At 41.5% G+C, this 26,087-nt stretch overlaps 1 long non-coding RNA gene across 8 annotated transcripts in view; it reads right to left on the bottom strand.

Moving 5' to 3' along the window:
* LOC139829040 (uncharacterized) overlaps window positions 1–26,087 on the bottom strand; it is a 308,145-nt gene that overhangs the window by 149,751 nt on the left and 132,307 nt on the right. For 7 of the 8 annotated variants that reach the window (XR_011741254.1, XR_011741249.1, XR_011741250.1 and 4 more), the window contains one exon: window positions 11,141–11,196. This is a non-coding gene — a long non-coding RNA (uncharacterized lncRNA). Of the gene's footprint in view, window positions 1–11,103; window positions 11,197–26,087 lie in introns of all 8 variants that reach the window. The other variant, XR_011741255.1, reaches the window with a different exon arrangement.

Here is a 26,087-nt window from a genome sequence, read left to right as displayed (position 1 = left end):
TCGCTTCAATTGAACACCCTAAAAAGGTTGGTCCATTGCAACCTGTCTTCAGGTTTAGACTTTTTTCCTGCAAAACCAGCTTCCCAAGAACTGGCCAGCTTGTAGAGACCGGCCCACAGCCCCAGCCTGGCTCCAGAGCTCCACCGTCCCACCAGCTCTCGGGCAGCGCTTCCCGGTCGCTACGAATTGTCAGCCCATGGACTTCACAGTCAGTGGTCTCCCTGTGCTTTATAGTCTGCAAAGCAGTTCTCTTTCACAACTGTTTCTTAATATCATCTAATCTTGTTTAAATTTATTGATACAATATCCTAACGCTATAGAGTGAAATCGAAATTTTAAGAAACAGATGCAAAGATTCAACCGAGAATAATAAAGAAGCAAAGATTTAACGTCATTAGGGTTCTTGGAAATTTACAATTTTAAAATATTTTTCGTTCCAAAATGAAGATTCCCTCAATGAAAGGCTTCATACACAGAGGACGGTATTCCAGAATAAAGGCACACAACCGGGTGTGCAAAAACTCCTGCCTTTGCAGATAAACAGGAGTTTACACCACACATTGTGTCACTCCACTAACTACTTCACCTACAGATCTGGTCCTTATTCTACCGCATTCTACCTTAGTAAACATAAAACAACCAACCAACCAACCTTCCCTTGTAATCAGACTGGTACGAAGCAATAGCAGTTTACCAGCATTCTCTAGCATTCTCAAAAATAAAGACAAAATGTTGAAAATCAGTAAAGTTTTAGTTTCAAGGCTTCAAAACGCCTTAGGAAAATAAAGTTTAAAAAACTGGGTTTAAATGCTAAGAACTTCCTTGGCAATGCTGGCAGGAACTGGAATCATCCTGATTTAATTCCCTTGAATTTCAGAAAGCTAATAATGGTTCTAAATAATTAGAAACTGTTATTACATTAAAATGCATGATACATACTAATTAGATCATATTAAAAGGAAAATAATAATTTGAATTATTTACACAAAAAAAAAGCTCAAAGTGAGACAAATCTGTGGACCATAAAGAAAAGAATTCCTCTAATAGTAACAGATCATTGCACAAGTAACTTTGATAAATATTAGTTATGTCTGAATAGCATCAAACAAAGAATTTACACAAAAAAATACCCATATGTACTTACCACAATAAAGCCATTTAATGCCTTGGCTATCTCGGTTCAAAACTCATTTTTAAACTACTAGATGCAACCCAATGATTTTTCATTAAACGCAAAATATTTAGTATATTACAAATTACCCAAGACTATGATGTGAAATGCTTTTGTGACAGCATTTTAATTAATATTCATTGTCAGCTTCTCTGAGGATAGGCTGAGAACTAATAAATTCAGAATGTATTAGTATTATAATACACTACACAATTTATCTTTAGTGTTTTATACCAGCCATAACACCTAGTACAGGGCAGGTACACCAAGTACTAAAGATTAGATATACAAAATAGATTAAGATAGTAAAATATTCCTGCTGTACCCTGGCTTAAATCTGCCTGTTGAACATGTAAACTGGGGACATTTCTGCTTTTTCGGCGACCCTTTCCCTTCTCTGTAACAGCAGAGACAAAGTCCTGCCCTGGCTCGCTGTGCCGTGGTGACTCCGAACATCACAACCTTCAGACAATTTAGTTCACAGCCCAAATATTGCACAAATCTGGGGTGAAGCTGCCCACTTTCCCCGCTGGTATCTGTGAGTAGCCTTCTGTGTGTTCTTACATCAAGCTGAACCTATAATTGCTTGACTTGTGCTTGGCGTGATGGATGTTCTTCACAGTCAGTAATTTACATAGCTGCAGAAACCACTTTCTAAAATGTGACTAAAGAACATAAAGGTTTTTTAAGAAACAGTTAATGCTTACACTGAAGAAAGGCTGCTGGACCAATTCAAGCCTCCAAACGCGAGCCAGTGGCTGCTGACAGCACGCCAAGCGCACTGGAAAGCCTCGGTCGCCCCTCTGGTCGCCCCTTTGGCCTCTGGCTCAGCAGAGCAGCTCAGACACAAACCTACTGGAAACCTGGCTCCCGTAGCCCTAGTGCTTGAGAAAATACTTGTTAAACAGTAGTGGTAAACTACCTATCCCTCTTTAAAATGAACAAAACTACTATTTAGCTAAAAAGTAAAGCAGCCGGCATGAATTCATTTGAACTTGCGAAATAGATCTCTGAGTGAAATCAATATACAAATAAGTGATCAGTAGCAAGTAAGACAAAAGTTTCTGCTACCTTTTAGGAACGTAATATGTGCATATGTCTTTAGCATTTACACTCCTGGAAAGTGTTCAGGTTAAAACAAAACCAAAGCAACAACAACAACAACAAAGACATAGAAAAAACCCAAATCCAAACAAAAAATGGCTTTGTAAGCGTGGCAGCTGACTCGCTGTAGAACTGATGACACGCGTCTTACGCTGGTCAGGGGCCATCTCTTTCTCTTCTCAGTTTTGCACACAACTGACACTTGACTTCCCCTGGGGCCAGACAGCAGGGACTGCTGACAATAAAATGTGTAGCAAAAGACTGAGAAGAAAACAGTCAAAATAGGACTTTTATCAAATACAGCAGGAAAAGGTCCAATGAAGGGAGATGACATCATCCCCCAAATGAAGTAGTGAATTTCTTCGCTCTTATATCCTTTAAAGTTTTTAAGATCGGGGACAGACAGGACGATATTGGGTTGAAATGATGAGCATTTGTTCTGTCAAAGTGGTTTGCGAAAGTGACAGGTCTGAGGCAGCTAGGATGTACAAATTCTCTGCATGTACAAATAATGACAATAATACCAATTCTAGAGCCCAAGGAAATACCGCTACCAAAGCACCAAGCTAAAACTGACACTGACCAACTCAAAGCACAAGCAGAGCCAGCTTGGCACTCGGGCAGGCTGTGGCTCGGTGAGGTGACATTGTGAATAGTGCTAATGCATCAGTGTTAGACAGTGGAGCAGAAGAGAGAAGATGACATCTGCTTCTCAAAAAAGTTTGTCTCCTGCAGAACAACTTCCAAAGCACCTGCTGACCACTTGAGAAGCTCCCCAAGGTCTCTCTACCACTTGTTCTGTTTTGCTGAATTGCTCACCGAACCGGTACACCTTCCTTTCCTTAGTGCGGTACTACGCAGCAGAGGGGACAACATTAGCCCCCAACAACAGGGGACTCGAATCAGATTCACGTGTATATACTGCACTTCAGGAAAGGTCAGGTTGTTCTCCAGTGAAGGCAGACTGCTACTACGTGAAAGCTTGGAGGGTTTTTCAACCTCAGGTTGGGTTTTCTTATGACAAACGTGAGCCTGATAGCCTCCTTCACTGCACAAAATATATAGAATTGGCCATAAGTCTTTAAAGCCCTGATATATTCCAGTCCATTAGTTTTTACAGTTCAATTTATGTTGTATTATGAAGAGATGTGCTGAACTGCCTGAAAGTACAGATTTGCCAAACTATCCAAAAATAATCTGGAAAGCAAGAAAGTCAGGATAGCAGCCAAATCATAAGCAGGATGGTCATTCTGCTACCAGTTCAGCTGGTAATCAATTTTTTTAAGCACTGCTAAACGTACCTCTATGACTTTGACTTTAAATCACGCTTTCTGCTGAATGTTTAAAGAACTAGCAATTTAACATGAAACATACAGACAACTGATGCAGGTTCACATACCATGTGAATAACAACACAGACATCTTCCTCTCTTTTAGCTTTGCACAACATACAATTAACCAAGCTGTTATGTTGCAGCACAACGATCAGAAGTGATGGTCTCTACCAGAAACACAGCTTCTAGGTGAATTCTGCAATGTGGAAGAGTTCGCTGGCAAAGGCAGAAGCCTCAAGAAGTGGAGCTAGTGAGAGAAGGCACATCATCATTACCATCACAATACATCTTCCTACCATAAAGGAGTGAAATACTGTTCAATTAAGCTTATCTTCTGCAAGTCGAACACATGTTGGGACTTTATATTTGCTTACTCGAAAATTTATGTGACAACTGAAGTATTACTCAAATGCAGAGTCATCATATAAGCAGCAGAGTCTGATCGCTTCCATACGAAACCATGGCAGGTAGCGAAGGTCTGAATTATTTCTGTTTCTCTTCTGTGCAGAATCTGACAGAGAATTCGAGGCTCCGAGGCCATCACTGCGCTGCTTTCCAAGTCATTCATATTCATGAGAGACTCTGGGAGAATCACTCTGCTAACTGACATCTGACAGCCGTGAGTTCCAAAGCGCACAGCGATCCGTGGAAACGGGGCCGCCCGGCGCCGTTCGGCGTCAGGAGCGTTCTGGGGGTTCTTACATAGCGCGGCTCTCTGCATCTTTTCCTTCAAAAACAAGCTGAGAGCAAGTTTGTACTAATGAACCACAGTGAATCAGAAGTGAAGAGAACCTGCATATGGAGATATGTTTGGAAAAGTGTCCTGGAAGAATACTAAACAAAAGAACTATACCAGATTGCTATTCAAAGACGACTGTATAGGATATACCTCTTCTTGGCCACTATCATAGCATTTTATAAGCAGTTTCAGCAATCCTGCTGCAGTGAGAAGTTCAAATTCATTCAAATTTAGCCTCTTCAGGTCAAGAAAATGGACTTTTATCAAGCGGCAAATTAAAATGTCAAGAGCAATCATACAGACTCTTGTTTATAAGACTGTTATTTTGTTTTCCAAATTCAAGGAGGTTTGTCTTTCTCAGTAATTGCTCTACTAACATTTTCACCATGAAGGAAAAGTACAAGATAACATCAATAGATTTTTGACACCTCAACTTCAAACGCAAAATACTTAGGCAAGGACAGAGTCCCTCAAAATCCTCAAATCTTTCATTCTCAATTATAATGAAGCAAAATGTTGTAAGCAAAGTTATAGGCATCTGCATTTTTAAAAGTATATCTACCAGTAAATGGTGACAATCCTACTTGGGCTACACTGAGCACTGTATCAAGATCTTCATGCTCTTTTTTCCTGAGGCAGTAAATTATTGGAATAGGATGAGAAATGGTAAATACCATACTTCCGTGAGCAGAGCTATGTTAATGGGTAATGATTACATAAGAGAAGCTTTATGCTACAGAACAACAAAACACAACACAACACTACTCTGTTCTGTATCAGCTCATATTACAACGTTCATTAAAGTGATATCTAACATCGCTTCAATGTGCAGCTTCCAGTAGTGAAATGGTTAACAGCTTTTACCGGCAGATTTGATTTCCCATCTTTTCTACACAGAGATAAAAGCAATGCAATGTCTTGTTTTGATAGGAACTTTGGCTTGTGTTGCTTATATATATATAAAGATATTATTATACCCTTATTTTAGAGGAGGTAAATCAAAGAAATGCACTTTGCAAACGGCTATGTTAGAGGTAATGTTTATGGCGCTATCTTAAAAACATACAAGTGAGTCAGAAACTTTCATTAAAACCTCACTGTATGGTAATCCATCCCCAGCAAGCAATCTATTTTTCTTTGAATTGACAGGTAAAAACAGCCTGCGATTTCAGTACAGCTGCTTGCCTGGGTAGGAGGAAGGAGCTATGCTGAAGGTGCAAAACCTTCTGCGCAGTTTCTCTCCCTCCCTGCTGTTTGAATAACGCTAAACATTCACAAGGAGAGGGCTGGTTCGTACTGCTCCGCCTTCTTTATTTCAAACCTATACATCCAAATCCAACAAGGGATGAGGAAGCCACCAAGGTAACATGATGGGTTAGACTGAATCTTTTCATATGACTGAAGCTCATGTTCTTGCTTGTATTCTACTGTTTCTACGGGAAATAAAATACAGGAAAAGGCTATTGTGGCTTTTGATGAATATATTCTGTTTCATATTACATGAGCTGTTAGAAGTTTACTATAAACTGATGTTTTCTTTGTATTTTACAGTACTCAGCTTAACCAAGCCATGATTAATATTTGCAGGTACTACAGTAACAGCTGTAATGGTGACTGTGAGTACTTAGACAAATGGTAGCTTCATAGACCTCTATTTTTCACTCGGGGATTTTAAAACATTTGAAATATTAACCAATCTTAAACGATATATTTATTTAACTAATTCTGGAGACAAGGAGGTCAAACAAGTCTGTAGCAAAGTAAAATGCAAGTCTCAAAGCCCTTGTACTAATCATACAATCCCAAATACACTGTGTAACTTTTAAAGGTATTACATTTAGTTCTGTCAAAGACAATTCAGAGACACAAAACATCCTCTATGTCAATTCTTTCTGAAGGCCTCTTTAATTAGCAGGTCAGCACATAATAAACCGCAATGGCTCCCTTAGTACCCATCAAGCCTGTGCGTACAACAGGTCGGGGATTTTTTGTTTCTTTTAAACAAAACCGTGATTACGTTCCAATCCCAGGTACTAACATTTCTTTCAGATTTATTTGCTGAAAAGTAGGTCTAGTTCCGGCATATAATTTTCAAAGAGGTTGTATTATTGGGTTTGTAAATAGCCACTGACTTCACTTCAACAAAAGTGAAGCTACAGCCCGCAAGGAGAAGGGGAGATTACGGGCAGCTGTCACGTTCTACCCACATCCCCTTCCACCCCAGGCTCCGAGAGGAAAACACGCACCTTCCTGTGCCAGATCAGCTGCTGGAATACAAAACCTGATCATGCAAGGGGGCTGAGTCCCCTTCCCCAGGGGCCGGGACACTCAGCACCTCCCCAAGAGTGAGCCCAAAGGCACCATCCAGTCAAGATTTCAGGAAAAAATAGTGCCAGCTCTCAGACTTACTGAGGAATTGTATTGTCATATTTAAACAGCAAAGAACCTTGGGAGGCTGAATTTCTGCTGTTACAATGCCTGCTGAGGAGGCCTGAATGACATCAATTAAGAAGAAACTTGGCAGGACATAATCTGTTAATTTTATGCCATTTACATCCATTCTCTTAGCAATGCCAACTGTCAGCATTTGAACTGTTTAAGTTCTCTTTCTCTCCGTCTGTCTGTGCTGCGCAGGATTGCAAAAGCTGAAGTTGTAAAAGGGAGCCTCGGCAGCCATTGTCACTCCAGGCTTCACTGGGTCCCTCCCTGTGCCAAAAAACGTCACTGGCATCACTGTTATTAACTCTCTGCAGCAGAGTATTATTCCCGGTACATTTGTTAGTGCCAGGATTACTGTGTGCTGCTATGCCAGATTTTCTCCATCCTCTGCACCTCACGAACCTCCGCACCTCACGGCCGTGTCCGCCTGTACACATTTGCCTCTCCCCCCAGAGATCTTCTGTCAGTAGAACTGCTAGAGCTTCTGCCAAAAAATACAGCAGCACAGCATCCCCCACAAAACGGGAGCGTTAGATATCATTTCAATGAATCAAACTCCTTAAGGAGATTGGTACAACATCATTTGGCTTCATTTGAATTTTCTCTCTATTTCTGGCTGCTATGAGAAAAGCTGCTTCAGGTATACTTGCAGATAGAACTAAATAACAGTCATAAATACAACAAAAAAACTGGGAAGATGTTTCTACAGCAGTCATGGTCTGCTTAATGTTGGAGCAAAATATCGTATCATATCTGCATCATATCTGCAAATCAGGCTGACAAACTCTGACCCAACTGGCCATGGTTTCCGCTGCTATAAAACCAGATTTAAGTTTAAAAACACCCTTGCATTAATTTGATAGCTCCTTTTTATTTTCTGCCTGTAACAGCTAAAAGATAAACTAAGATACAAACACATGTGGTTTTAAAAACTCTACAACAATAAGTTACTATCTCCTCCTTTACCGTTGTTATTTCTCAAGATCGATCGTCATTTACTTCTTGCATGCTTCTCGTTCTTCATCTTAGTTCTTTACTTTTTCCCACCTTTTCCATCCCATCTCTCCATAATTCCTGTTCTCCTCATTCCACCAGGTTCTCTGTTCTCCATTCCTAATGTTTTCCACATGCCCCTCAACTGATTGTCTCTCATCCTTCCTGCAACCACACGCACCCAGTTGTTCCTCCTTCCACTTCATGCCCACTAATCAAAGGCACCAGAAGTTCTTAAATTGCACCAGACATTCTCAAACCACTCATGCAAACTTTACATTTCCTATTTTGACTCTAAACTTGTCATTGTTTTCCTCTTTGTCTTCCTCTACTAAAAAGACACTCCCTTCCCTGCTATTATCACAATCTTCTTTATCCATTCATACTTCTCCACTCATATAAATTAATTTGTACTAGACCAAAGCCCTTACACTATTTAGATTTTGGGAAGGGTAAAATGGATTTTGAAGGGAAAAAATTACCACTGTGCCAGTTAAGGTCTTGAACCCATTAAGGCTTCACCCAATCTCACACACAGATACAAAGCAAAATTTAGAAACCAGTGTTTTCCTTCAGAATTTGCAGTTTGTTAGGGCTCCTCTGAGAGTCCAAACCCACTTCTTGGTGAATAAAAGACAAACGTACCACTGAGTCCTGCTGATGCCACTGAAGACACCAGGCATTTGTCCATTTATCGCTGAGTGTTCACATAAGTCACACACTTCTCTGAAATATTGGCTGAAAATAGGCCAGTTGCTTAAATATAGGCATTGCTTGAATTCTTGTGATTCTAATGTGGGACTTAAAACGGGTGTTACTTGCTACACAGGGTAGGTAAAATAAAATAGCCTCCTATTGGGCTTAGAGTATCTGGAAGAGTCCAGTGGACATCACTGCAGGCAATTTTGGTAAAGGTTGTTACAGTGAAAGAAGAGATACTGTGCTTAATATTAGAGAAGCTTTTATGTTGACCTTGTGTCAAAAAACATTGTTATGTACGATAGAGGTTTTAATAGCTTGCACCGAAGAAAAAGGTGAAAATACCCCAGGCTCAGTTTTAAAATATTCAATATACACAGTATTTTCGCTTACGCACAGGATTCTTGTTACAGTTAATTCTGAGCCAAATATAAGCACTAGCAAATTAAAAGCAGGAATATGTCGACAATGTAGTGAGATAAAAAGGTGCATTTTACTGCTCAGAAAACTGAGAAACATTCAGGTCTTGTTCTACTGTTGCTATAATGACAAATTACATGCTAACTTCTGGAAGGCAAAAATGTATACAGTTCTGATTCACACAGATATGTTTGAAAAACTGTCAAAATGCATCAATAACTTACCATTATCTACCCTGTCGGAAGTATCAAGGTATTCAGAAGAGCTGCCATTGTAATCTAAGATAACTTCCAGGTGAGTTAGGGGAGATAGAAACGGCTATTACAACACCGTATTTATAGTATAAACCCAACAGAAACCTTCAGCACAAAACAGAATTCAACTTGCAGTTTGTAGGACAGAGACTCATTACTTAAAAGTTCATCCACCTCAATTTTACTAACTACCCAACTTAAATCTAGACACATTCTGACTTATATGTAACAGGAGGATCTCAAACAAGGATTTACTTCAGAATCGATAAAACTATAGTGTTAATCCAATTTCACTGACGCAGCCAACCAACTTAACACTCTAAGGAAAAGTATATTGTCCAATCTGATGAACTAAATAAGCGGCAATCTCAATTGCCCATGATCAAAAATGCCTAGCCCTTGTAGACAATTCATAATATTTACTTGCAATATCACAAGAGTATACTATGAAGTTGTTAAAACTTATTAAAAACTTTTTTTAGGTAAACGTCACCCAGTATCAGAATAATCTCCATATTTTCATGACTTTGACCACAGAAAGATGTGCATGTGAAGAAGCAAATGGACTGTAAACATCTCTTAAAGAACGTTCCATAAATATTTCACTGCTGCTGGACACACGGCGCTCGCTGACCGGGCTTCCAGGGGTTAGGATGGGTACAAGTCCCATGAACTTCCACACTATCGTGCATTAACTCACATACTTTGCAGCACTCTCTTCATCACCACCACCACGCTATTTCCCAAAACGAAATACATTAGTTCTTTGAAAGAACGTACAAGGTAAAAATCAGTATTCTTTGTCATAATTAAGCCTTCCAGTTTTTACTGACAGGGAGTTTTCCATCAGCCCCCTCCGATATGAGTTTGCACCCCTCGAACCCCAGTCCGTGCTCTCTCGGTCCTGGTAACACACCAGTTCCCTCAGAAGGCACATAAATGCCATCACTCAAGACAGTTTGTTCAGGTAATTTCGTAAGATTATCACAGAAGTTTCCTATTACTGCAGGTGGGAACAATAAGTGAAATGAACCATCAGGGAACTTCTCTTGTATAAAGCAAACAGATTGTAGGTTTTGTTAACCGAGAGTTTACTAAATAGGGTAACTCAAGACATATATACTACAATACGCATCAAGGAATACTCCCTTTTTTTCCCCACCATTAAATCAATGTATTACAAAGTGGTGTTTGGCAGGTTTTGGCTGTTCTGTTCTTTTCGTTATTGGTTTTTGTTTGTGCATTTTGTGTGTGTTTGTTTCAGTTTACCCCTATGACCTAGAACCAAACACCTCAACTGCAGTCTGACAGAAAGATGCTGCTGCTGTGTTTATCAGCATATGGAAGAATAAGACTTAAATCCTAGCAAAAATATTCTGTTCTCTATTACCTACCAGATTTTCTGCAAGGAAAAAGTGATCCAGTGTCTCTGTTCAGATTAACTGTTTAGTATTCTGTTGGGAATATATCACACAGATACCCAGACAGAAAGAACTGCATTTCGGCGAGCTCCAACGCAAAACAGTCATTTCTCTCTTCAGCACTTGCATGCACGTTGTGATACGAGGTTTCTAGCAGTGTTTTTAGTCATTAAGTGTCTTCTTATGCAGCTTTTATAGAGCTTTCTACTGACGTGAAGAATACGTTATGTAAAGGGCTTCTTCAGGGTGGGAGGGAGATGCCACACCAGCACCGTTAGGATGCAGCCTGCAACGTTTCTGTGCAAAGGCAGAATATCTCACCGCTACCGCAATGGTTCATTTTGATTCTTTTGTAAAAGCCATCAGTCAACAGCCGGTAGAGTTTCTTAAATGTATGACTCCCTAAGATTTCATTACCACCAGAAATATCAGGCTCCTCAGCTGATGAATTATCCCTGACAATTTATAGATACGTTCAGAGGAAGTTTGCTACCACCATTTTTAATGCCAAATGTATTTTGTCTCTTACCAAACAGAAGCTGAACAATTCATCCAATATTTCTTACCAGTCAGGTTTTTCGTTACGCACAGCACTCCTTTGGGACACGATGCTCTCGTAACCCTGAAAGAAACAAACGTAGAATTGATCATATTACGCGGCTGAGTTTTGATACTACATCAGATGAGCTGATAATCCTGAAATAAAGTATTTGCTAGATTAATTCCCCATAATGTTTGTGAGCTACTCTTTCCTACGACACCATTTCTAGTTGTACCACATGTGGCTGTGACACGTTATCAACACTTGTGTGATCAGAAATATCAGCGATACTCTGTGTGGGCTGTTTGAAAGCAGACAAACACTGGCAACTTCTAGTCTAACGCATCTTTTAACAGATATTCAAGAATTTAGAAATTCAGTGTTCAGCTGTAGATACATCATGCTGTCCTTTTCAATTTAACTGAGCAAAAGGGTACTAAGGCTTCCATTACAAGGATTTAAGCCACAAAAACATCATTCTTTCTTAAAAGTTGAAGTCCTGAGTTTTATAGTTGTTCTCTGACCTTGTAACCATACGTTTTCTATTTGCCAATAACAGCCCCAAGTTTTGCCCCTGTGATTAACTGCGCAGTTGATTCATAACACCGAGCCAGCTCATTTAACTGGCCCAAAGCTAAACATTTGAAATAGCCTCATCAAACTTCCATAAATTACACCTGCGTTTAATTGCGGGTGTAAATCTGGATCGCCCGAATCGGCAGCCCGTTCGGACACGCAGCCTCAACCCAGAGCCACCCTCGCGCCTGCGTGGAATCCGAGAGCCCTGCGCGCCGACCGGAGCCGGCTCTGGCGTTCAAAACCCCCCGAGCACAGCGACCGCCCGTTTCACACGGGATCCGATCCCAGCAGGAAACAGAAAAGATTTCACTCTGAATATTTACTACTTACTCTGTTTACAGTGCATTTTAGGTGCTCAGATTTTCAGCATCGACATGTTTCTATTAACTATCTGGTTAATGCTTTAAGCTTTTATTTGTTGTTTTTACCTTTTGCTTTTCAGAGGTGCAGGGGTTCAGAACACTGAGCTGCCTACTCTCAATAATTATCCACATCATTCTTTCCCTATTATTTTTTGTCCCACCAAAACTTTTTTAAGAAGCCTTTTTTACCATAAATTTCAAGGCAAGCTACAATACAGTAAGTAAAACCAAACACATTACTACGTTTCAAGGTAAGGATTTGTGAAATTCTTCCAGAAGATATTAACTACAAATGCCAAGTGACATATTTTTATTTGTCAGTATGAGCAGAGACACAGAGCTCAACTGATACCTGAAATATTCTTCAGGATTCAGTGAAGAAAAAAAGAATGGAGTGGTTGCTTATACTGGCTTGTAGAAGGTTATAGCACTATGACACAGCAATATACAAGGAAAATGAATATGTATAAAGAAGCAAAGAAACGGGTTTGATTCACAGTCAATTCACTTCAGCTTTGTGAAACCACTTGGGGATTGACTCCAGCACTGGATCAATGACTCTGCCAAACCTCCCTGCAGGCCCCAGGGCGGTGGGTGAGGAGCAGCATCTGCTCCGAGACTGCAGAAGCGTCTTTGCTTCGGAACATCAGGAATTACACGTTGTGGCCACAGAGGTGAGAAACGCACGTTCCCGAGGGAGGGACGGGGCTCACCTGCCCTGCTTCACCAGCGCCACGTGGCACCGAGCCCTGGCTCCAGACTACGTGACCAACCACCCTTTCTTTAGCCACCTTTGATGAGTTACCAGAGCACAGCCACGGCACTGCTGCTCTTCATCCCTATTTTCCCCAGAATAGCTGGGGAACGACATTGAGCCAGCAATCAAAAACTACCAAAAAAGTCACCATCCGTAACACAGCTTAAAGAAGATTTTGAGTACTGAAGGAAGATGGGAAAAAAAGCATCAAGAAGAAAGCAAATTAAGTCAGAAATAAATACCATTGTAACGATAACCAGAAGAAAAACTCTACTAACAATTCCACCATTATTATTCATTGGATGGAGTACAATTCTCAAAAGATGAGAGAACGTCAGGTATATAAACTAATATCAGCACTTTCTGGGTATTTAACAGTGCTGAAACACTAACTTCCCCGTGCTATGGAAAAATAAAGAAATGGTGGCATTCACTTTAAATTCTGAAATAAAGCTTTTAAGAGATGATATTTCCTGGTACATGTCTTCTGGTGAATGGAAAAAAATAAAAGTAGCTAAAAGGTACACATAGTTGATAACAAGAAGAAACTAAAGCTGAACAGACAAACTCTTCTTCAGAGCACTATGATGTTCTTGCAGTAAAAGGATGAGCCCTATTAAACCGGAACATCAGCATCAAAGAGAACGAGTAGAGGTTATAAGAGGAACACAGAAAAAAGCAATGCATCTCAAAGCATTCTTGCCAAGGAGATGCCAGCTTCCTCCACTGCATTTATTGTCCCACAGTTTAATAAAGTACACGGAGGACATTATTATTTGGTAAAGAATGATATAATTACATGATTCTATCATAAGATGCTTTTTTTTGCAACACTGCAAATTATAAACATCACAATCCTACAAGTAAAAAGACAGGGAGAAAGAGAGAATTAGATTCACGGAAAGATGGAGTATTGCTGTTTTCATTCAGAGCTCATAAAACCTTATTCCTTCCCTCTTCAGTAACTGTTTTCATTCTTTATACAAATCAGGCAAACTGTGTGGAGTTTCTGCCTCACCCTGTATTCCTTATACAACCAAGACTCCCATCAGCTTCTGTAAATCCTTGACCCTTGTGGGGCAAATCCAGAGCCAGGGTGTCAAGTGCAGACCTGTGGGTGCCTGGCAGTCGTACCAGGATCGTCAGACGGACGTTAACCAAAGAGCGGAAAGAAGAACGGAACAAATCGCAACAACTTAGGCTCATGATCAAAATGGGCAATAAAAATGACAGGTTAAATAAAACAAAACAAAGCAAAACCACACCTAAAACAGTTTCCCCCACCACATTGCTTTTTAACACATATCCACGAACAACTCCCTTTCAAATGAAGATGTCATATTTTCTGTCTGACTAATGAGTATCTGATCAGCACGTATTACAGAGGTCTGCACTGGAGTGAAACACCAGATTGCTCCTGTGCCTGCAAATTGCCCCACGCTGCCGGGGCGCATTAAAGTGCTGCTCCGAAAAACACCCCTGTTCAGCCATCGTGTGCTCGCGAGTCGGGGCCCTGTGCAGACCCCTGCCTGCCACCTTCTGCTTTTACAAAGTCACGTAAACCTGAGAAGCAAGAATATTCTCTAAAACAGACTTGAAGAGTAAGAAGAAGGAGACACTGGCTTAAAATGTCAATCCCAGAACAACTGCAGTAGCTAAAACACTGCAAAGATTCAAACAACAAAAAACCCCACCATGTTTTCCCTTGTCCACCTATTGTGAAGAATGAGTGAATGAAGAATGGAGAAAATGCCTGGTTTACGCACTGGGAGTGTCAGCAGGTCGAACAGCCCAGTCGGTGCCCTGTGCTCGGCTGTGCCCTGAGTGTCACACCGTCCTTGGTGCACACGGCTGAGTGGCACGTTCGCCTTCCACAGGACAGAAATACGACGGTGAGTTAGGGTATCTCCACAGGACAGAAATACGACGGTGAGTTAGGGTATCTCCACAGGACAGAAATACGACGGTGAGTTAGGGTATCTCCACAGGACAGAAATACGACGGTGAGTTAGGGTATCTCCCCTCACACGCTCTAACGAAAGGTCCTCTTTGCCCTGACACTTGGCTCCCTGACTGTCTCCTTAGCTGTATAAGCAAATTTACAGTTGCAAATCCACAGTGATTAATAACTTTCCTTTGACTCTGATTTTAGCATCCTTAAGTGTGCCTTTTGCTAGTCAGCTGACTGCATTACTACCCAGTAAAAGCTATATATCCAGCTAAAAAGACCAAAAATACACTGTTGCTTATAAATCACAGCTGTACAGATGGATCTCTTAACAATTTTTTTTCGTCTGCAATATACCAAGGTTTTCAGGATTACATTGTTTGAAATACGGACCAAACTCTAAGAGAGGGCAAGTATTCACAAGCCCACCATCTTCACAGCTGCAGTAGCTAGACAGACAATCAAAAATAACTGAGAAACCAGTGATGCAAAATGAACAGGCCTCTGTGTACTGTGAAACTAAGTCATATTCTTTCCGAGGAATTTTGTTTTGCCTTATTCCCACATAGAGGTCCCAGCACCACTGCCCAGGGGCTGGGTACCAGTCTCCATTTTGGGGATGCTTTCAGCTGTATCAGCAGCAGCCTTATATGAAAAAGGCTGAAGTTACATTGCCTTGTTGACTGCGAGGAGCAAACCAGTTTCAAAGGACATTGGTGTTTGTCTCCCACTGCACAGGATGCTCTGCTGGACCCTCCTGCACACGTGCACACTGTTCAACCCTCCGCTAATTGCCACAAATAACAAGCACTCGAGCGTGACCATCTAGTGCATTCAGCTGTGGATCAGAAAAAGCCTAAGAAAAGAGAGCGGATCCAGAGAACAAAGAATGGGCTCTGAGCCACAGGCAGTGTTACGGGCTCCAGATACTGCCAGGCAGAAGTTGGCCTCCCTTCTTCTGGAAATACCATTTTCCCTCACATATGCTGCCTTGGAGATTTCCAAAAGCAACAGAGAGAATAGGGACAGCCCTGGGGGCAAAGGGGAGGGAGAAGGGATCGGGGACATCTAGGGAGGGAAGCAAAGCAAAACCAGTTATTTTCTTCTGAGCATAAACTCTGCTTTTTATATCCTATCCGCTGGCCAGAGTGAAGCAACAAATTGCACGTAAAACACAGAGCCATATTTCTTCCTGATGCATAGCCCTTTACCTTTGAATTCCAACACCCACAACCTCTTTCTCTGGAAATGCAGCCCTATCCCAGCAGTTCGAAGGTCTCAAAGCATGTGTTTGTCTGTACTCAACCCATTGCACTGACAATTCCATACCAGGTTACAGCTCCAGTCAGCACAAAGGCTTAAACAGCACAATAAACACAGAACAACCGTCTAATACGGTGTTTAAAACCAACACTCAGTTTTTTATACTCCAGCGTAACAATTCGGGGAACCTGTCTACACAGAACTTGGTGTCCTTACTGCACTGCCTCTGAAAACCATGGAAGAGTTGGACAGGTCACGCACATCCAGAGCAGGGACAATGCAAGGTCGCTATATATTGATGACTCGTATCCACATAGACGTTCACATAGGGCAGCACTCTTAAATTAGACAGCAGTGTGTTTCCGCGGAAGCCTCTTAGCCACGTTAAAATATATTCCATAAACAAGCGAACGGTAAATCTCAGGGATCCAGAGACAGGTAATATGAATGACTGCTCAGGAGCTCTTTGGGCTGTCTGAACAGGTACTTCAGCATTGAGTTGCGATATGAATTACGCCTGGATGCTACAGCTCTCATGTACGTGGGCTGCTGCCGCGGCCAGAAGGTGTCATATTTATTGAGTGCATGCAGTCAGTCCAAAATGCTTCAGATAAGTCAAAGTTAATTCATCTACACGTGTGCTATGCATAAACCCAGGCTTTGAGATGTCTAGTCTTGGTCCAGACAGATATAATTTGGTGTCCAAAAGTCCCAGTCATATGTGACAGATCTCAGATCTCTCCAGACCAGGACTAAAAGGAGCAGGTCAAGCATATCGGGCAGAGGGCAGCCCTGGCTTCTGGAGCTGGGGTCAAGTCCAGCAGAACCATCACAAAGAAACCCTCACAAAGACAGCTCAGGCCAAGGGATGATTGAAAGCACACGAGATCAGGGCTTGGGGATCTGGACACAGCACACAAAGCACAATTCATCTGCAAAAGCTCCACTGGGGTTGTGTAACAAACCTGCCAACTGCAAGACGGAGTACCTGCACACAAAGACACGCTCCACAAGGCCTCACCTCTGCTGCCTTGCCTGACTGTGCTACCCTGCTGCCTGGTTCAGCCCTGCCTCCTTGCCCAAGCCACAAAAATCCTCCATCTCATTTTATTCTCCTTTGTTTCTCCCCACAAAAGTCTGTCACGGGTTCTTTCCAGATGTTACCGATTTCTTTCTGGAAAGATCAGGAGGTCCATCCACACGCTTGCCTTCAGAAAAGAGAAACTTGCTTTTCTATTTTCTTTTATTAAACATATTTTTCCACTTTGTCTGGGGACTTCCAGGCAGGCATTAGTCATAAAAGTACAAAGCATTCCCAAATGCAACTGAAATCAATGGAGTAGCAACAAGGTCTCCCTCAGTAGATTTCTGCGCCAGCAGGATCATATATAAGATGTACCTGCCTGGCCTATTAATAACTTTTTAACTCCATATCCTCTTCAGTGTGTTCTGAGGTTTACCCCCGCTCTCCCAGTTCAGCTGGCTCTCCCTGGTGTGTTTTGAGATCACTGAACCGCAGCAGCACCCGCCTGAGGCGCAGGAGCCCCCGGGTGCCCCGACACCCCCAGAACCCACGCTGGGGCCCAAGCACCTCGTACACAGGCCCAGCACCACCCGCAGCTCCCAATCAACCAACAAGAGCAGCTTTGTGGTCCAAAGGAATGTGGATTCTTCCTAGCGATGGATTTTCCCATCGCGTTTGTGTTAGGCTGCAAAATAAAACAGAGCAAGCTGGTTTCTTCTCTCCGCCACGGTCTCAAGATTGACCTCTCCTAGAAAACTAGTGGAGACTGTAATTTTTAATCTGGTGAGCCAGAAGTAGCAGCAATTATGTCCACAAAATGCTACAGACAAACCCAGTCTCCCAAGCAAAAAAGTGCAGGGTGGTGCCATGGCTTCTACAAATTTTTCTCTCACTTCAAGTTTAAGCGTTGGGGATTTTTTTTTTAGACCTCTCTTAAAAGACAAAGATATTTGGCTACACGGTTAGTGGATATGAAAAAAGAACAGGTAAAAGAGCAAAACGGTTTCAGAAGGGATGTGCAGGAGGAGTGTAGACATGACCACCGACCTGACAAAGCTCAGAGAATAGTCATCTCAGCCCTACCGTTTTTCCGGTTGCTTAAAATAGAAAATACACTGCTTAAAATTACCAGATTTACCTAGGGAAGAAGAAAAGCGTTAGCAAAATAATCTGAGGTGTAGAATCCAGTTGTACACACAGCTATTGTACTTTAAACCTTCTAAATGGAGGGTTTCTCCCGTTGCACTCCTATGGTTAGATGAAGGCGCTGGTCCAAAGGGCACACGGCAGTTTAATTGCCCGACCCAGGGCCACCGACCTCTCATCAGCCGATTGCTCGGTCAGCCAATGGGTTTTCTTTTTGGCATCAAAATGAGTGATAGTACTGAACTATATGTAGTCACATTATATTCCCCCACCCATACATTGTATTTGGCCATTGAAGGACAGAATAATATACAGTCCTGATGCCACAAAGTCCTCCAGTATATTTCTTCCCTCGGAACGGAGAATTGCAGTGAATAGCAATGAGGTTCTTATAAAGAAGATATTTCCTCTCTGTAAAGTACACAAAATCAGAAAAGACCGTATTTTTGTTCTTCTTCTCGGAAAATGATTTATAAGAATAGATTTACAAGAACAAACCAAAGTTTGCTCTAGAATGGAATATTTCAACCCATGTTCAAGGTACTATTCACTGTGACTTAATAATTTAAGTGCATTCAACACTCTGCTTGAAATCAAAATAAAGAAAAGCGTGTGAAATATGCTTAGAACTACTTGTATTTCCCTTATTAACAGCATATTTTCCATGCCTTATTTATCCTTTCTGCTGGCATATCTGCTGCAGACTTTGAATCAAAGTAAAGCTATGTTCTTTTTATTGCCCATTTCAACTGGATCCCTGATAATAAACCATTAAAATGACAAGCAAATATATAAAACAAATGGACTCATTGATGCTTATGTATCACAGTTCTTGAATATAATAAGCACATCTCTCCCCTTTCTCTTTTGTCTTACAACTGAAGAGGATATTTTATTTTATTAACCTAAGTTATAATTCAAGACTATCCTACTTAGGCATCAGATCATGTCTACAGCTAACTCTTCTTGGAGTTTCATACTACATTTAGTACAAAATTAAGTGAAGGCAAAACCAGTGCTCATTTGTGTAAATATTCACACTATTTCTCTGTTTACAGAGTCCTTTAAATTACTGTAAACTTAATGAAATTTAATATAGAAAATATTTCCTGTAAGAAACTAGATGTCCTGCAAAATCATCAGTCATCAATATGATGTATTGGTCAGTTCTGGCAGATGTTCCACACAAATCTGTGTTCCCTTGGGTCTGTGGTAGGGTTTTTCTTGGCCTCGTAACCCCTGCAGCTTCCACACCCAGGTTTCCTTCTGCCAAATTTTGACCAGATCAGCGAGGCTGCCGCCTCAAATCTCAAACCTTAAACAAGAGTTCACGAATTAAACAAGAACCCAAGTTGATTTGCTTTGAAAATGCATAAAGTGCCTACCCCCATACTGCTCAAGAAATATGGGCCATATTCTCAGTAGCATAATAAAGTCTTTCCAAGTAACTTTTCATTAGCTGGGAGGTTTCAAATGTAGGACATAAACATGGAGTAGCAAAGAGAATGGGACAGGTGCACACATTTATTACTCCTTTTAATTAAAATCTGTTCGAGCCTATTCCTACTGCCACTAGAGCCAATGGAAAGACACCCTCCAACCCAAATTCTGGCCTATACCTTACAGAGAAATTAGTTTTACCATGTTCTTGCCTCTTACAAAAATACAATATCATCCATTTAACAAGTTTTGAGTTCAAGTCTGCCTTCCTGTTACACATCATTCATCTGTCAGAAAGTCTTGTCAGCATTACCAAAACTTATTTCTGAGAAGAATCACATTTTATCATCCAAAATAGCTCATCATCCTAAAAATACAGAGACCTCAAAGTCACACATCCACCTTCCAGCAGCCAACAAGCCAGGGAGACCATGAAGGTATATTTAGGGTTAACTGAAAGTCTTAGAAGATGGTGGAGACAACAGCCTGATAAATATATTTTAAGTTCTCGGGATTTTTTTAACAGCGATGTTTTTAACAACGAGTTCTGAATTCCCTTAAATTGGGGTGCCCTTTGCCTCATTTGCTCTTTTGCTTCTGAACTTCCAGAGCTCGCATCCTCCAGCTCTTCTCCACGGCCACAGAAACAAACAAACACAAAATCTTAAATGTTACAGGAGCTCAGAGCGCACAGCACTGCAGCAGATGGTTACAAAGAGCCAGTAAAGCTTACATGAAAAAGAATTTAGAAACAGAGGAAAAAGGTTCACTGCTGCTCCCATTCAGGACGAAATCGTGGGTTCCCCCCTCCCGTCCTTGAACGTGCTGAGATCAATGTTCAGCTTGGTTGGGACTTAGAGAAGCACCCAAAGGTGGCCTCGCTTCCTCTGGCAAGAAACCAATTTAGCATGAACATGAACAGCATTCAGAGATGTTTCCAAGTTTTGTCATTTGATAACTCAAGATACAGTTTAAAGGGAGTCACAAATGAATGCATCTTCCTTTCCAAAGAACTGCCTCATGGTTTATGAAAGGGGGGTTAAGCAGTGCCATTAATCTAGCTCATTGTGTCAGAATAACGCAATACAGCTGTAATTAATTATTGTGGTCTACCTGTGCATAATATCACCATCACCCCCAGAATTCTCTCCCCAAAGATCATTTTGTTTTCTTGTATATTTTATCACTAAGACTTCAGACTACTTCTCTAAGGTGCCCTTCCCTGTCAGTAAGAGAGCCTCTCTCCCTAAGCTGTAGGGGTGCCTTTGAGATATACACATTCAAATATTTTCCCATTACAAACCTGCTGATCCAAACAAGCTTACAAACAGCAAGACCCATGTCCTATATTTGCTAACCTCCTCTCTCTATACTTTCAGCTTCTTCCCGTGTCCTCCTTTTCCCGCCCGATAACTCGTGCTATCGGGTCTGGTCTGGCCGCTGCCTCTAAGCGAACACGGATTGAGTTCTGCCTGACTTTCCCCAAAAGGAGCTTTAATGTAGCTCTTTTTCCTCTGGCCAGGGATTTTCACCAACCTTGGTGTAACTTAGTATCTCTGAAGCCTCTAAATTACTGTCAGCTCCAGCGGAAACCAGCCTCTGGATGCCAAAGCTATCATCTGGGGACCGAGGAACACACACAGACAGCCACACCACCACCAGAAATCTGCGATCTTCTGGCTCTTCCTCTGAATGTGAAGGATGTTAGCGCATCTCCCACTCGACTTCCACAAAGGGCACTGAGCGTGGCGAGGGCTGGACCCGCAGGACTCAGGAGACGTGAATCTGGAGGACAAGGCGCCACCGATGAGAAGAGGAGGAGGAGGAGGGAGAAACTGGAAGTTACACACATGTTGTTAGATAAAACAGATTTGTCCTAACAAAATGTAAGCCTGAAACAGTATTTGAGCTTTTACTTTTCACTTATTTCAACATTCTACTTCATGAATGCTATAATACAAAAAGCAATTCAGCCTTAATTATAGTGGTTTAGCTGGGTTGCTATAATTTTCCTGTCCCTTAATTCTCCCCATGCTTATAACTATCTAAGAGCTTAGGCTCTGGTAAATTTTTTATTCTTCATAATTGCTAAGCCTGAGTGGAGCAATAAGAGCTCCATGCTTAGCATTTCCTTCTGTAATCTAAAGGCATACTGTGCCAAATATAAGCCACTTGAAATAAGTCACTGTGGGTAGCAATGTATATGCTTTAACTCATGGCTCACAAAATATCTGATGTCGTTTTTCAAGTCACCCACACACCTATTCATCTCACAGCCTACCACGTAGCCAGAGACTATTGTAATACAACCTCTACGGAAACATACTGCTATTTTTACCCTGTTGTTATTCCTTTGTTAAGTAGTTACAACTTTTTCTACATTTTTTATTCTACTGGAGCGATTCACACTTGGAACCCAAATAAAGAGAATCCCTGTACGCCACCGTGTCCCCAGACCCGCGAAAGCGAAGGATGGTGGCACCATGGAGTGTGAAAGAATGAGATCCTGCACCCAGCAGCCTTCTCCTCGCAGCAGGAGGGTGATCCTCCCTCCCTGTGTTCTCCCCACGGTCTATGAAGGACAACACGCAACCCTTTTAGCAACAACAAATTAAATATCCTATTTTTTGGTCACAACAAGATGCAGATTTTATTTCAAATAGGCAAAGAACTGAAAAAAAAATACAGTTTTTAGAAGAGGGGAAAACATTAGGCAACATACAAGAAAATGGGAGAGATCCAGGAAAATCCTTTTAGATGTTGCAAGATCTCAAAAGGAAAAGCGTCCAACTCCATTGAGAAGACAGACATTTCCTCAAAATTCCTATTTGACTGTTATGAGGTGGCCACTAGCAATGCAATATAATACTCGTGCTAAACCAATTCGGAAGCCTTGTGATCAGAGCAGCTTCTACAGAACACGAGAGAAGTCAGACCCTGTGTGCACACCTACGAGACCACCTGAACCCCCCTGCAGACCCTGCCACCCGAACGGCTGTGCCTGCTGCTCGCTGCCCGTTTTCATTTCCCTCTTTTCATGTAGAACTCTAATTTTCAAAAGTTTTGCCCAGGGCCCTTTACTGGGCTCCCCTAGAGCACCGCGTTGTCTGCTCCAACCCTACCCAAGCTGCCTTTTTTTCTTCAAGATCCTTATCCAAGGACACGGGTGTCAATGGCGCACAAAACAAACACACGCTCGATAGACAGGCTGGCCAGAAAGCACAGATTTCAAGGGCCAGCTTACAAAGGCTTCTTCACCAGGGCCCGAATCTCCGACAAACAGTTTGCTGCAGCTTCAGTTTACAGAGTTCATAATTGTGCTGAGAGGTGCATTACCGAGTAATCAAAATGATAACAATTCTCAAAAATTGCAGCGGGTTGTGTGGAAAGATTAAACAGCTAGGTCTTATTCTCACCGGGAAACAGGAGACTTAGCAAACACTGCATTAACATTTTTAATATTATGAAGGGGAATTAATAACATTATAAATATGTGGGGTGGAAATCGAGTAATAACCTATCGACAGCAGGTATTCTGCTGCTACCTGGAGGCTAACAAAGGAAGAAAGAGTTTTCCTCGTGAAATCTCAGTAGGGAGCAGAGCATGCATGCAAGATTTATGCAAGGAAGACGGTAAACATGTGGGGTAAAAGCGGTAGAATATGTGCGGCCATGCAAAGTCTTCACAACTGGCTGCACACCAGAAGCTCTGTGACCCATTTTAGGGGATTTTGTACAAGTGACATCGTGCAGCAGGAGCAGACAGTTGTGATTCCCACCTGCATCCATCTCGTCACTCACAAACATACACAAGAGCAGAGTGAATGTTTTCTGCAATCTCACATCCATCCATCCAAAATGGCAATTCCCCTCTGGAGTTCAACACATACGGTACAGTCTTTGTTTCTTTTCCACTGGTAAGCAAAATAATTTCCAGGCAGTGTTGCCATCATGGGTAATTTTGATTTTAAAACACCCTGGAACCTGGACGTGACATGAATGACGGCTCTTAAAACGTCCTCCAAAGCCGCCTCCTGGTCTTTACAATAAACGCAAGAAATTGAGAGGAGGAAAAGGAAAACAGGCACAGCATCATTCACCCTCTTGTCAACTACTGCGTCATAAATTTACTTTTCTAAAAAGAGGCTAACAAAATAGCCTTGCATCACAGGCTAAATATTTGGAGCTAACACATACAGAGCAGGGTAACATTTCCATGCCACCCCTAAACAATCAGCACAACTTTCAGAAACTTGCATCCATTCCTGAAAAAATCTGCATCTTCTCAGCACTGGGTCATGTAGGATTAATGCAACGTACAGCAAGGGATGAATATATCAGCTAGGTTTAAGTCCCAAATCTCGGGTACTGCTGGTGTAATAGCTGTAGCTGTTAGCATGGCTAGTCTGCTGGAATATCCATCCAGCTTCTTAAGTAGCTTTGGCAGCTCTCTCCAAGTTCCTAAAGGTCCTGTGCTACCAACACCTGCATTAGTAAGCTGGAGCTGGCTCAGGAGAGAGAAGCAGAGAAGGAAAACAGAAGCTACAGTAACATATATACAATCCTTTATTTGATGTCCAAGTCTGAAAACACTGACTTAGTAAAGAAAAATAACAGAAATACCTATTTGAGAGTACATTAAGCTATAGCTAAACATAGAGCACCTGTACACAAGGGCCGAATCCCATTATCAAATACAGTTATTGTATGGCTCTGAAGCAAAGCTGGCGTGCAAGGAAGCCAGAGAGAGTGCTGTGCTCTCTTTCAAGTCACCTACAAACAAACTGACAAATCCAGCTCCCTGTGCCCTGGTATTTTATTAGCCTTCTAAATTATTTAAATGCTTGCAAAACTTGTTGTCATTTTACCACTTCCTTTTTTAAGGTAATTCATTTGAGCTTCATAATGCAGAAGTGACAAGATGTGGGAAGAAGGGTTAAAAAAGCCCACTGGTCCCATTCTGGAGTACAACTTACACAGTACTTCACTTTCAGAGGGCAGTTCTGGCTTAGTAAACATAACAATAGCTTTGCTATGAGGTTAAAACGAGAGGGCATTCATTCCTATTACTAACATATCTTCACAAAGGTTCCAAGATCAAAGACAAACTGTCAGCATAATTGTAAAATAATACTTTCTTCCCCACTTTTAATTACGTTAAATAGTTTTTACATATTATTAATAACATCTCCCACCATTAGAGCAAAACTTGATTAAAGGGATCGCTTCATGCACAAACACAGAGGAGGTTTGTATAACACAAGAACGAGTTAGATTTTTGGATTGCAAACAGGTGGCAACACTAAGAAAACATGCTCCCTTCAAATCCAGCCGAGCCCATGCAATTTGAAGCAAGACTCAGTTCCCTCTTTGGGAAGTTTACATCCCCAAGAGGCAGCTGCCGTGAATTTAGCTTGAAAGTCCTGCCGTGCAAATGAAGAGAGAAGTTTTATGCTCACCAAACTTCTTTTCTGAGAACAGATCATCCTTCTCATGGAAGAAACTCTTTGATCCCAAGTCTGTTCCAGAGCCTACTGAGCTTTTCTCTATCAACTTCAGTGGGTTCTGGAGGAGCCCTTACATCGGCTGCTTTGCCACAGCTGATGGTCGGCATCCCCCAGATATCCCATGGCCAGTTTTCCCATCACACAACACTACACCTGTCACACAGAAGAAAGACACCGCACTAATACAAAACACTGACTATTAGGAAGCCCTACAGTATAAAAGCAAGTGACATCCTGTTGTTACTCTCCCCCAATAATGTCAACATATCAGTAAAACAAATTAAACATCAAAAAAAAGAGAACCCCGAAAAGTAATATATTCCTTCTCCAGAAGGCTCAGATGTCTCTTATGGCAGGAATATTTGGTATCTGGCAATTTTAGATTGATTTAGGAAGCTGGGATTGTATTTTTTCCCCATCTACGTGAGGGTGGGAAAAGGGCTCTTCAAAACACACTTTGTTGCTCAATATGGTCTTTCACGGGACTTTAACTTGGTTTTGTTATTCATTGGAATTTTAAAGTGAAAGCTGGGAGTCACAAATGGAAAAGAGATTTGACTGGCAGCTACAACTTCAATTTGTATGAGAAATCTCTCTGGAAAACATCCTTATTTTGTCTCAGCCTCACCCTCCAGTAACAAAACCGTGATGGCTACAAGTGCTGTCCTCTTGTGTACCCATCCTCACACTGGAAATTACAGCTAAATTACAAAACAGCTTGTCCAATACTCATGAAAATAAAATTCATAGTCCACTCCTCTACAACTAATTAATTTTCTTAAACCTGCATCCCAGAGTGATCAAACAAGACATCAGCTCTTTCATGAGGAGAAAATCCCACTAGAGTTCCTTAACATCAAATGTAACAAACACCAGCGCTTTAACATTTGCATCACCATGTTTGAACCCCCATGTTTGCATATGTAAGCACACATTTGCATGTAAG

Source organism: Patagioenas fasciata, chromosome 13 (assembly GCF_037038585.1).
Source record: "Patagioenas fasciata isolate bPatFas1 chromosome 13, bPatFas1.hap1, whole genome shotgun sequence".
Lineage (NCBI taxonomy): Eukaryota > Metazoa > Chordata > Aves > Columbiformes > Columbidae > Patagioenas > Patagioenas fasciata.
The sequence above is the reverse complement of the archived record's forward strand: the minus strand, read 5'-3'. Positions and strand labels throughout refer to the sequence as shown.